Below are 14,010 nucleotides of genomic sequence, written 5' to 3'. Positions count from 1 at the left end.
AAGTTTATTAGATCAGACAAATATTGATGTTTTCCTTTTAACCAGGTGGGGATTTCTTTATGAGTGGTTTGGATGGTATATAAATACCACAGCAGGCCTAAGTAAATATGGCCAAATGGGAGTTTTCATCTCCGTGGTTCCAATGGTGTGGTCCACTTGAATTTTTTTATCTATTTTATTTTTGGATGCAATGAAGTGGAAAAATTGATGAATAGAATGGATTTCACAAGGACATTGCAACGGATCCCACATGACAGGTCATAGGGTTGCCATTAAGTAAGAAAAAAAAAAAAAAAGAAGAAGGAAAAGAAACCATGCCAGCCTCCTCAACCGTAAAATTATTTCCTGATCTCTCGCTCCATTTAAGGAGCGCATGTTATATCCAATTATCTACAGCCACACAAAATACTTAAGAGTAGAGGGACTACAGTAGTATTTTTTTTAAAAAAATAATGACTGAAAATACACTTTCGTGCATGTATCATGCCACGTGGCCTATCAAGACAAAACCGACAGTGAAAAAGTGAAGATTCTCTTGTCAAAATTACAAATTTACCCTTTTAATGTAGATCTCAGGGCGCCTTTGCCGGTCCCCACCGCAATGTTTGTGATAAATCCATCCGTTCATTCGTTTTTTGAGTTGATTTAAAGGCTGAAGAAACAAATCGAGTAGGATATAAGACACAAGTGCGCCGAACTACAAGAAAAGTTGGGTGGAGAAATATTGAAACCTCCGTGAGCTCGACAGTGATGTTTATATGCCATTAATTCCCTTGGTAAGGTCATTCCTGCTTAGATTACTTAAAACACAAATATTATCCTGATTAAAAACTTCTATGGCCTCACAAATATTTCAACCGTGGACGTTTAATCCTCATTGGCAATCCCCAGTTGCTCTATGCTGCCAAACAAGCAAGGGGATTTGAAACCTCCTCTAATCTAATCCAATCCCCTCCGATCCAAGGTGCCAACTATTGAGTAGAGGGACTACAATAGTATTTTTTTAAAAAAAATAATGACTGAAAATATACTTTCGTGCATGTATCATGCCACGTGGCCTATCAAGACAAAACCGACAGTGAAAAAGTGAAGATTCTCTTGTCAAAATTACAAATTTACCCTTTTAATGTATATCTGAGGGCGCCTTTGCCGGTCCCACCGCAATGTCTGTGATAAATCCATCCGTTCATTCGTTTTTTGAGTTGATTTTAAGGCTGAAGAAAAAATCAAGTAGGATATGAGACACAAGTGGGCCGAACAACAAGAAAAGTTGGGTGGAGAAATATTGAAACCTCCGTGAGCTCGACAGTGATGTTTATATGCCATTAAATCCCTTGATAAGGTCATTCCTGCTTAGATTACTTAAAACAAAAATATTATCCTGATTAAAAACTTCGGTGGCCTCACAAATATTTCAACTGTGGACGTTTAATCCTCATGTTTGCAGGTAACTTGAGTATTAGATTGATATTATTTTTGGGTTTATGTGCTAAAATTATATCACAAAATGGATGGAAAGGGTTGATTTCTCACAAACATTAGGGTGGCCCACCCATGTTCCTGGATAGGAAATTCTCGGAAGGCTTTGGCAGGAAATCCGCGTCCTAGATCTCATGACTCACATACACGAACGCGAACTACGTCCTACCCCTGCCCATCTCTAGCTGGGAACCGGCGAGACCTTTGAGTTGCAACCCGATGTATGTGTCTTATCCACACGGTTCATTTATTTTTTTCGCATCATTTCAGGGATTAAACCCAAAATTGTGGTAGATCCGAGGCTCAAGTGGACTACAAAACAGGGATTAAAATCTCAACCTTAAAAACTTCCTAGGGGCCACATAAGTTCGGGATGGTGCTGATATTTGCATTTTATCTTCATCCAGGTCTATCCGTCTACGTAACTGTACGAATGGGTTATATGTTAAGTAAACATCACGGTGGCCCTAGAAAAGTTTCAATGGTGAGAATCATTATCACCACTGCTTCATGTGGTGTGGTCCACTTGAGATTGGATCTACCTCATTTTTGGTATTATACTCTAAAATGATACAAAAAAAATGTATGGACGGTATGGATTAGACCCATACATCACGGTGGCCACTCAGCTCCTGCCCGTTCCCGGCTATAGACCGGGTGCTCTTTCGTTGGAACTGCACCGAGCCAGCTACACGTAATCCATGTCCTTTCTATGCATACAGCCAATAAGTGATCGGTCATACTTTGAGAAGCATAAGCTCTAGTTATCTTCTTGAGCATACGAAAGTGTATTAAAAAAAACAGTAATGTTATAGTTGGAGCATTGTTAATTATAGTGGGCTTAGTTGAATTAAGTTCACCTGAACAATCCAATCAATCAATTTAAATTGTTCATTAGATCACGAATACATTTTAAAGGCTAACACAAAAACTAACGTTGGTTGGATTATCCAATCAATCCATCATTTGACCTGATTTTGTACTGCCATATGTTTGCAAAGCCATGGATGGGATAGTTAAATCCATGGTGGACCCTGACAAATAGATGGAGCAATTGTTTATTAGACTTATTTTGTGTGAATGATCTTGGCCGTTCATATTAAAGAACATTGATTAAATGGTTCATATTTATGATATCGATGTGATATTTGCATTGTTGCTCATGAAATATGCACAACCTAGTGGACAATCTTAATCAGTCAAAGCAATTTCAGATATGAAAAAATCACTTAAGAGCTGGGAATTGAAAATTATTATTTTTAGGACCTAATTATTTTGACAAGTTCTACAGTATGTAATATATAATGAAAAGTGGTGTTACCTCCGTAGTTGGAAGTAATCAGGTTTTACTATCGTACGCAATACTCTCTCACAGCTCTTTGTCCATGCTTGTAAAGAACTTTTCTTTATTGGTTGCACTTTGATGTAATTTCATCATTATATGTTATATTTACACTGTTGGTTTAGTTTGCAATGAATATCATTTTAAGGCATGTCTCCAAAAAGAAGATAGTTACTTTATAAGGTTTAGGATAAGCTAGCTAATTCTATTGCACTTTGCATGGTGGCCGGTTACTGGGGTGCATGCCCTATATTATCAGACCCATCCAACAAAGTTGTCCCGTAGGCTAATCCAACCATCATGTGGGCCACCAAATGCATTTGGAGGTTTTTGAGTGGTTGTCCATTATTTTCTATGGCATGGCCCACCTGTTGATTGGAGCTTTTTTGTAAGCATCCTGCCATCATGGAGGAGCACACCTATTTGTGGATTGCATGGCACACACGCACCATTGTGGGCTCCAAAGGCAAAATGCATCAAAATAATTAGGAAGTTAAAGAGAAAAACTTTGATACTTTAGCAATGTGTGTGATAGATTGAAGGTTAATACACCACTAATTCACACATTACAACATTTTTTTTAAAATTAAATCATTAGTGGGTACCGTACACACTAATGGCTATGTTTATGGGTGCGCATTTGGGGCTTGAAATGTTGTCAGGTGTCTTCAATCTATATATGAAACATGAGTTTGATCGATCGACTGCCTTGGTCGATCCATTGAGTAAGCCCCAAATTATATAAATTGGTCTTTACATAATTTGGATAGTGTTGATCGATCGAAATGTCATGTCAATCGATCGACAATAAACATTCTATACACTTTTGAGCATGTTCGAGCAATAGAACATGTGGTGCTCGATCAATGTCAATTGATTGATGTTAGATCGACGAAGCACGCAATTTTGTGTAATTACATAATTTTCTATTTCGAGTGTTATGCTATATATATGAGTATAATTACGGAATTATGATAAAACAATCAGGGCTTAAATGCTTTTAGGGTTTTGAGATGTGTTCACTCCCTAAGTATAGGGTTGTGATGTAGTAATAAACTCGGTGAGACCGAGGTCGAATCTCAAGGGACTGAAACCTGTACATAATCTGAAATTAAATAGAACTAGAACTAGACTAAGATGTAATCTAAATCAAGCGAATATAAGGGAATAATTGTGAATAGATTAATTAAAAACTAATAAAAATAAAGGTGGGAACTAGGGTGCCAAGGATCTACTTGTAGCAATTGGGAAGTTACCTTGTATTGATTCAAGGACACAATTGGAATCAGAGTCCCATCCTATCCAATTAGTAAGAAGAGATTTATCAGATCTCTGAATATCTCATGGATCTAATCATCAACAGATACGATTGATGTAGATTTGGAAGTGATTCCATCAGTTAACCATGCCCAGGAGACTATGACAAACAATAGCAATTTACCAAACTTACAGCCAATCACAAGAGAATTGTGAAAGTTAGGAAGGGGTTCCGTCACCCAACCATGCCAAGGAGACAATGGTGAACAACAGGGCCTCCTAAGTTCATAATCTCATAATGAAAAAAATATACTCAAAGCTATTGCAGATCTACTGTAATTTGAGTCACAATAAACCATTAAAAACTAAAAGTATTCCTTAATAATCAAACTAAAATCCACAAGAGTTCAATAGCCATGTATCAAAGCAAAGCTAACAATCCAATCACACTACAAGCTTCACCTCTTAGCCCTAACTAAGAGGTTTAGCCTAGCAACATGATTAGGTTACACCTTAAAAGAAAGGAAAAATAAAACAGAAAAATAAAAATAAAAACCCTACAAACTCTACTCTCCCTCTTGTGCACATCTAAGGAATTCGGCCCAGATCTCTTTTCTTCTCTCTTTTTAGCCTTCTAAGGGCGGTGGAGAGGTCGGTATGGAGAACCGACGCTACAGGAGTTGGTGGGAAAAATTACACAGCCAGCAAATACAAACCACGTGCGCAGAAACTGTTTACGTAGACACAAAAGTAGCACTGACACTCCCACTTCCCTTGCTTTTTTTCCAAAGAAACAACGTCCCTTGGGGAATTTTTGGACGAGCTACATGATGAACGGTTTGGATCATCCATCTGATCAAAGATAGTGGCCCACAGGATTTCGGAACATCTGGAACTCGCAGAAGTGCGAAAACAGGGGCCTGTGAACGTCTCTTACGCTGTTCTGATGGTGGGGACCACTTCAATTTTGTTTTGAGAAATCCACTCCGTCCACCAGATTCCTCTCGAAATTTCGGTGAGAAATGGATGCTTTTGGATTGCTTTTGATGCGGTCCACCTGATTTTCTGCTCTGCCGTCCGTCTTGCGTTTGGATAGGTGAAATTAGATCCTCGCTGCTTCTTGAAAAGTTTCCACCTAGGTCTCGGTCAGTGGACCTGTAGGACTCTAATGGACGGTCCAGATCTACCGGACGATGAATGCAAGTGGGCCACACAACCTCCCAGCGGATGACCTGCGTAACCATCTTGAAGAAGGAAATTTCCTTCTTTAGAAAGCTTCGGTCAAGAGTTGGTTTGACCGAAGCTCTGTTACCATGCACGGCTAGTGCAATAGTGCACGATGTACACTCAACATAGGTGGAGTCCACGGTGATGATTCCGAGAAATCTACTCCGACCATATGTTGTGTCACCTCATAAAATGGGGTGAGACTAACTTTGAAGCATATCCAGATCTCAGGTGGGCCCCAAATCACATATTCATGGGATGATTATTTGTTGGCCACTTTCATAAGGATCCAATGGCTGAAATTTGACGTGTACAGTTCATTTATGGTCCTTAGGCCATGTACAATGTTTTGAACTGAACAGATGGTGGAAACCTTGTGATCTTGCATTTTGGCTGACTCTCAGGCCACCTGAGCTTCAGTTTCTCGATTTTCTTAGATCTCTGGCATGTAAATCCGTCGATCTCAGTCCCCTGGGGTCCGTCCCTTGCCTTGGTGATTCTGGAGCGCTAAATCCATGCTTTTAGTACCCTTTTCCAGTCTAGGCTCCTAAATATACCTTGCATCAAAAACACGATTAAAGTAGGGCGTTAAACAGTATCATGTTCATAAAAGTAGGTAATAACTGGGGTTTGATATACAATATTTGACTCTCAACAAGATGAGAAGATAAGGATTTTCTGAAATGTAAGTTCATCCATCTCTTGTACTTTTTCGTTTTCATAGTAATCGTTCTTGCTTTATGTTGTGGTTTTTTTTTTCCCATGAGGGGTTTTTTACGAAAAACTTGTATGTACTTGTGCATGCTTTATTTGCATTTGCTTATTGTCGTGTGATCCAAATCCAAGATTTGCTTTTGCAGTCCCCCAACAATTGGTATCAAAGCTAACGTTGAAGATTCGAATTTAAATTTAAGATATGACGAGTAAGGGATCAAATTTGTAGGATGAAACAGATAAGTTCATTAGAAAAAATAACTTTAAATTATGAAAAGTGAATATGAGAGGTCTTCTAGTTCAACAAAGACTGTAAGATGAACTTCTTGGTGCAGAGAAGTGTTCAGCATCTATGAGCGATGAAAAGTGGGAAGAATTGGATGAGATGGCGAAAACCTCAATCCAATTATGTTTAGCGAATGACGTCCTATACAATGTCCTTGATCAAAATACCACCACAGGACTTTGGAAGAAGTTAGATATCTTGTCCATGAAGAAATCATTATCGAATCGTCTGTATCTGAAAAAATAATTTTATAATTTGAAGATGATAGAAGGGTCGGATTTTAATGATCACATCAACACATTTAATCAAATATTTTATAAATTGACGAATGTGGAGGTGAAGATAAGCGAGGAAGATCAACCCCTAATTATATTGAAATCTCTTCTAGAGTCTTACGATAGCTGCATAGATACTATGTATAACGGTAGAGAGGCCATTGATGTTTATGAGCGATGAAAAGTGGGAAGAATTGGACGAGAGGGAGAAAACCTCAATTTAACTATGTTTAGCAAATGACTTCCTATACGGTGTCCTTAAGACTTTGGAAGAAGTTAGATAATTTATCCATGACAAAATCGTTGTCGAATCGTCTGTATCTGAAAAAGCAATTCTATAATCTGAAGATGATAAAATGATCAGATCTTAATGATCACATCAATGCGTTTAATCAGATATTTTATAAATTGACGAGTGTGGAGGTGAAGATAGGTGAGGAAGATCAAGCCCTAATTGTGTTCAACTCTCTTCCAGAGTCTTACGATAGCTTCGTAGACACTATTTACAACGGTGGAGAGACCATTGATGTCAAGACTATCATCTCAACCCTTCAGTTTAAGATGTTAAGGAAGAATGACAACAGTGTGGGGTCATCTATGGATGCATTGGTAGCTAAGGAAAGGAATTCTAAATGAGAGAATGTAAACTCGCGATCATGATCCAAGTCTAAGGGCAAGGGGAGGATGAAGTATTGGAACTACGGAAGACAAAGACATATGAAGAAGGATTGTTAAAATCCTAAAGCCCAGAATAAGAAAGAATGAAATAAAGCGTCAATTTTGGAATACCATATTTTTTGGGGGTAATTCTTTCATTCTAACGAAGCATATCATGTGAATGAATTAGATGGTATATAAACACCAAGTTGGGTCTTATACAAAACTTAAGGTGAATGGATTGGATGATATATAAACACCCGGCCCATTGGGTCCTATATAAAACTTATGGTGGGTGTTTCATCCTAATTGTTTCTTGTGGTATGGCCTACTTGAGTTTTGGATGATCATTAGTTTTGGTTTATTCATTACAAAAAGGTAACATACGTAGTGGACAATGGACCGGGTTGATCTCATAAAAGTTCTACTCACATGGTTCTCAGTTTACAAATTAAAGTAACCTCACGCGTGGTGGATCTCATAAAAGTTCTGCCTGCATGGCTCTTAATTTGGAAAAGTAACCCCACCAGGTACCATGGGCAAATAGGATTGGGTAAGGCGATCCTAACCGAATTACAACTAAATGGCTTGGGTTGGGTTGGCCTCGATCAATTTATAAGTGGGTCACAAGTTGGGTTTGAGTCAAATTCTTGGCTTGTTTAGTAAATGGGTTGGGCTTAAGTTGACCTGACCCGACCTGAACCTGAAGCTTTGCAAACCATAACTCCAATGGTAGTTTCTATTTCACATGGAAAAAAATTTACTTGATGTTAGCGCTATCAGGTAGCATTGAAATACTCTTGATTATGGATTTCGTTTGCTAAAATATGTAGTTTTCATAGAGTACTCTGATCAACCCACAAGTTAAACCTCCTATTGTGATTTACTTGATAATTTTACATGTTTGTGTTTTGATGCACAAGTGATTTGAATTACAAACTTGCAACTTATATTTATTTATTTATTTATTTTTAGTTAGTATGTTAGCACACACACCCCACTTGCAAATCGATACCAAGACCTCAGTGTTGAAATGATGGTATCTTCATTCAGTCTGCCACTTGAGCTATGGATAATCAAGCTGAAACGATGAGAACTAACAATTCTTTTGTATACATCCATAGTGAGGAGCTTTGCCCTTGTGTTCTCCTCTCTCTCTCTCTCTCTCTAAATTCCTTAAGACACAATTCAATTCAAGAGTGTGTCCAAACACAATCCAAATGTTAGAAGAGAGACCTTGAACTATTTCTAAAAGCAATTGTGTTGCCGATATAATAATGTCTCATGTTATTGTTCACTCCCCAAGTATAGGGTTGTGATGTAGTAATAAACTCGGTAAGACCGAGGTCGAATCCACAGGGACTGATACCTGTACGTTATTTGAAACCAAGTAGAACTAGAACTAGACTAAGATGTGATCAAATCAAATAGAATTTCAGAAATAATTGTAGAATAATTATCTAAAACTTTAAACAATTCAGGGAAGGGAAACTAGGGATTCAGAGGATCCACTTGTTGAGATCAGGGAGATCTTATGCCTGCATCAAGAATTATGGAATTTAAACTGAACTTCCTTTGATATTGTTGTCAAGAAGTGAAAAGTATATGAATTAGAATGGATTCTATCACCAAACCATGCCCAGGAGACAAAGTAGAGAACAAAATTAAACTAATTACCAACCAACCAATAATGTATGAAGTTCAGGAAGGGTACTGTCATCCTACCATGCCCATGGAACAATGATGAACAACAGGGCTTCCTGAATTCATAAACATAAAAAGGGAAAAGAAATACTCAAAACCATCGCAGATCCATTATAAATTCAGTCACAACAAACCCTTAAAGATAACTAAAAATATTCCTTTTAATTTAAACTAAAATCAACATCAGTCCATATAAACAATAGGCACAAGCTAAGTTTCCCCCATCAGACTACAAGCTTCACCTCTTAGCCCTAGCTAAGAGGTTCAGCCAGACATGAATGGCTTGAACTCAAAGCAAATAAAAAGAAAAAGAAAACGAAAAATAAAAGAAAAATAAGAAAAACTCCTTATCTTTTCCCTCTCATCTTCTCTCTCTGTCTTCTTTTCTTCCGTCCTCCACACGCTGCCAGCAACTTGAATCCCTCCAGCCACGTCCAGCAACTCTCTCTCCAAAACCGAGCACACCCTCTGTTCACGGCTGCACTCTCCCCACGACTCAGCAGCACTGCTCCCTTTTCCTCCACACGCTGCCAGCAACCCAAGCCACGTCCAGCCCTCACGTTCCCGTCCTCCTTCCTCTCTTTCCGTCTCTCCCTTTATAGAACTCGTCAGACCCAAATTTCCCCACTATAGGCGGAAGTCTTCCGCCCAAGAGGATGTGTTGGAGTCGGAATAAGAAAACTTTCACAGCAACAGGCGGAGGACCCGCGATCAACACGCGTTTGGCTTGAGATTTTGGACGACTGATCATCCAAAATCAAAATTGGACTTCTTGGTGGTGGTCACGGCTCCCTGTTGATGAGAATGAACGGTTTGGATTGCTGATCCGATCTCCATCTTGATCAGGGAACGGCCTGAAAGTCCCGGCTGCGCGCAACAGGGCTTGCGCACTTCTTGCGCTGGGATGTTGGTGGAGGTCATGAACGATGCTGGAGAGGAAATCCACTCCGTCAGTTGGATTCGCCTCGGAATTCCGGTTGGAGATGGACGGTTTTGGTTGTCCATTGATGCGGCCCATTGAATTGCAACTCAGCCGTCTATCCTGCATTTAAACAGAGACCCACGCATATATGCGTGTATGGGTTTGGAGAAACCCCTCTTGTACGGTCAGTTGGATCCTCTGGAATGACTGGACGGTCCGGATTGTCGAAATGAGGTGCGAGTGGGGCCCACATCAAGCGCCCGTCGAAACAGCGTCGGTCGCTGTTTCCTTTTTAACCACGGACTTCGGGTCAGCTCGATTTTTGACCGGACTCTCCGTCCGGTGCATTGCTCGTGCACATGTACCCTATGTACATGCAATGTACATATGGGTCCATCGTAATGTTCGAGAGAAATCTGTGCCGTCCATCCATTTTTTCACCTCATTTAAGGCGTTGAGTCCAAAATTGACGCATTTCCAGATACCAAGCGGGCCCCAAATCACTGATTTGTGGGCTGATCTGTCCGTTGGGCCACTTCTAGAAGGGTCCAGTGGCTGAAACTTGACATGTACGGTTAAATTATGGCCCTCAGGCCATGCATGCAGTTTTGAGCCAATCAGATGGTGGGAACTATGTGATCTTGCATTCTGGCTGACTTTTAGGTCGTTTGAGCTTCGGTTTCTCAATTTTTCCGAGTCCCTAGAGTGTAATTCTGTCGATCTTGGTTCTCTGAAGTCCATCCCATGCTTTGGTGTCATCAGAGCGTTAAGTTCATGCTTTAAGCATCCCGATCCAGTCTCAGCTCGCAATTCCACCTTGCAACACAAACATAATTAAAATGGTTTATTTAATGGTACCGTGTTCATAAATCTAGGCAATAAATGGGTCTGATATGTAATATTTGACCCTCAACACAATCCCCAACCAGCATTTTGCTAGTCCCGAGCAAAATATGCGAAAAATAAGTTGAGAATTACAGAACAATTTCTATAAAATCGAATGATTTTTGAAAAACAATCTAGATCCTAGAATTCTATGATTCATGAATGTTGGGCATTACTATCTCCTGAACTCGAGCACACGATAATTTCATAGTCGAGTTCAAAGTATTAATCTATCAATCAGAACAATTCTAAACATTAAGTTCCATGGGTGTATAGTATAATCTCGGCTTATTAACATGAAACTCACTTCTCAATTTCAGGATATCATTAGTAACCAATAAGATAATTCATGATAACCAAAACTTTCCTCATAAATCATCTTTTCATTCCTCCAGCTTTTAATTTTTTCATTAAAAGTAACGCCAAGAAGGGGAATCAAATCCTCACCTACAGGGAGCAAACCTATGGTGAAGACCATTGCCTATCCCTTTCCGACTAGCTACTTTGGGAAATTGAACCTTCACCTATAGGGAGCAAACCTATGGTGAAAACCATTCGCCCAATCTTTTCAATTTCTCAAGTTGGTTCCTTTCAAGCTTAGTGATCACCAAATTAATCCTTCAATATCGAATGAAACCTTAATGTGTAAGTGAGATGTGACATGTGAAATTATGATTCAATCAATGTTTAAAACTTCTAATCATGGATTAATAGTTCAAACTCTAAATCCAAGAGTCATAAATTACCAACATCATGTATTTTGTAATTCCAAGTGTCCCAGATGGCCATCAAAATCACTTTGAATTCATACGAAATTCCAGAAAAATTTAAAATTTTCACAATTTTCGCTCAAGACCAAGAAAATAAAGATTAGGAAACCTAATCTCCCACCCCCAACCTAAAATCTACATTGTCCTCAATGTAAAAGAAATAGGCATGCAATGCACATGGGACAACGAAAATATAAGAGGAGTGATGGAAAGATAGTACCTGGATGAAAGAATCAAGAGGCTTTCCAAAGATATTTACATAAGAGCGGGTCAGCACAAGAAAGAAACCAATCAGAAGTAAAATACAAAATAACAAAAATAAAACCCTACCTATACCACTTTCGTAGGTGCTCTCGATTGCATTTAGCGTATGCAACAAGCCTTTAAACCCCTAGGTTGCCCCTAGTGAACGGGTTGTAGTCTCGTGAGGGTTTGCAGCAATGTTACCCACAAACATTGGACTAACTAATGATAAAAACGAAATGACATGAAGAACTGGGTTGCCTCCCAGGAGCGCTAAGTTTACCGTCTTCAGCCAGACAAATAAAGCAACTACCCTAGACCTATGAAAGTGATAAACCTACCTATACCTCCATCAGACTAGGAGATCAATCCTGGTAAACAGGAGCAGTCGAGGTCATGGACATGTCCTCTGAATCAAATTTCTCGACAAATGGTTTCAATCGATGTCCATTGACTTTAAACTCCTTGCCATTGGCGGGATCTCTAATTTCAACGGCCTCATGAGGAAAAACAGTAACAACAATGTAAGGGCCGGTCCAACGGGATCGAAGCTTACCCGGAAAGAGATGTAATCGAGAATTGTACAAAAGGACCTTCTGACCAGGCGTGAATGATTTTCGCAAAATGTGTTGGTCATGAAATTCTTTCATCTTATCCTTGTAAATTCTCGAATTATCGTACGCATCATTCCGGATTTCCTCTAGTTCATTCAATTGAAGTTTGCGTAGCGAGCCAGCGTTGTCCAGATTGAAATTAAGATTTTTGATCGCCCAGTACGCTTTATGTTCCAGCTCCACAGGCAAGTGACAAGCTTTCCCATAGACAAGTCTAAAGGGAGACATTCCAATAGGGGTTTTAAAGGCAGTACGGTATGCCCATAAGGCATCGATCAATCGGATTGACTAATCCTTACGGTTAGGGTTTTTCGTTTTCTCCAAAATGTGTTTAATTTCCCTATTAGAAATCTCAGCTTGCCCACTTGTCTATGGGTGATATGGGGTGCTCACCCTATGAGAGATACCGTATTTCTTCATTAAGCTCTCGAATGGTCTATTACAAAAGTGTGAGCCCCCATCACTAATGATGGCTCGAGGCGTTCCGAATCGAGAAAGGATGTTTTCTTTTAGGAATTTAATGACCGTGCGATGGTCATTAGTTCGACACAGAATCGCTTCGACCCATTTAGTGACATAATCCACAGCGAGCAAAATATACAGATTTCCAAACGATTGGGGGAATGGTCCCATGAAATCGATGCCCCAGCAATCAAATGCTTCAATGATAAGGATGAGATTCAAAGGCATCATATTTCGACGGGATAATGCTCCCAATTTCTGACAACGCTCACAAGCTTTGCAAAACTCATGAGTGTCCCTAAACATAGTGGGCCAATAAAAGCCATACTGCAGAATCTTGGCCGTGGTCTTTTTAGCAGAAAAGTGACCACCATAGGCCTGTGAGTGACAGAAGGAGATGACGCTCTGATGCTCATCGTTTGGTACACATCTCCTTAGGATTTGGTCTGGGCAGTATTTAAATAAGTAAGGATTATCCCAGAAAAATTTACGCACCTCGGTGAAGAATTTCTTCTTATCTTGCGCAGTCCACTGTGTCGGTATGACACCTGTAGCAAGATAATTAGCAATATCAGCAAACCAAGGTGAATGGGAGACTCTGAACAGTTGTTCATTAGGGAACATATCATTGATATGAGTCGTCTCAAGGGACTCAGAGGTATTAAGGTGAGAAAGGTGATCGGCCACTACGTTCTCTACTCTCTTTTTATCTTTAATTTCCAAATCAAATTCTTGGAGTAGAAGAATCCATCGTATCAAACGGGGCTTAGAATCATTCTTAGAAAGAAGATACTTAAGTGCCGCATGATCTGTGTAAATAATGATCTTGGATCCGATCAAGTAGGACCTAAATTTGTCCAAGGCGAACACTACAGCTAAGAGTTCCTTTTCCGTAGTCGAGTAGTTCACCTGGGCAGAATTTAAAGTTCTACTTGCGTAATGAATGACGTAGGGCCTCCTATCTTTTCTCTGGCCTAGGACCGCCCCAAGAGCATAATTAGAAGCGTCGCACATAAGCTCAAAGGGAAGGCTCCAGTCGGGTGGCTGCATGATAGGTGCAGTGGTTAACGTGCCCTTAAGCCTGGTGAAAGCTTCCTGGCATTGCTCAGTCCACTCGTACGGAGCATCCTTTTGAAGAAGAGTACATAAAGGACGAGAGAGGAGACTAAAATC

This window comes from Magnolia sinica, chromosome 5, assembly GCF_029962835.1.
Source record: "Magnolia sinica isolate HGM2019 chromosome 5, MsV1, whole genome shotgun sequence".
NCBI classification, from domain to species: domain Eukaryota; kingdom Viridiplantae; phylum Streptophyta; class Magnoliopsida; order Magnoliales; family Magnoliaceae; genus Magnolia; species Magnolia sinica.
Note: the sequence above shows the minus strand (reverse complement) of the source record.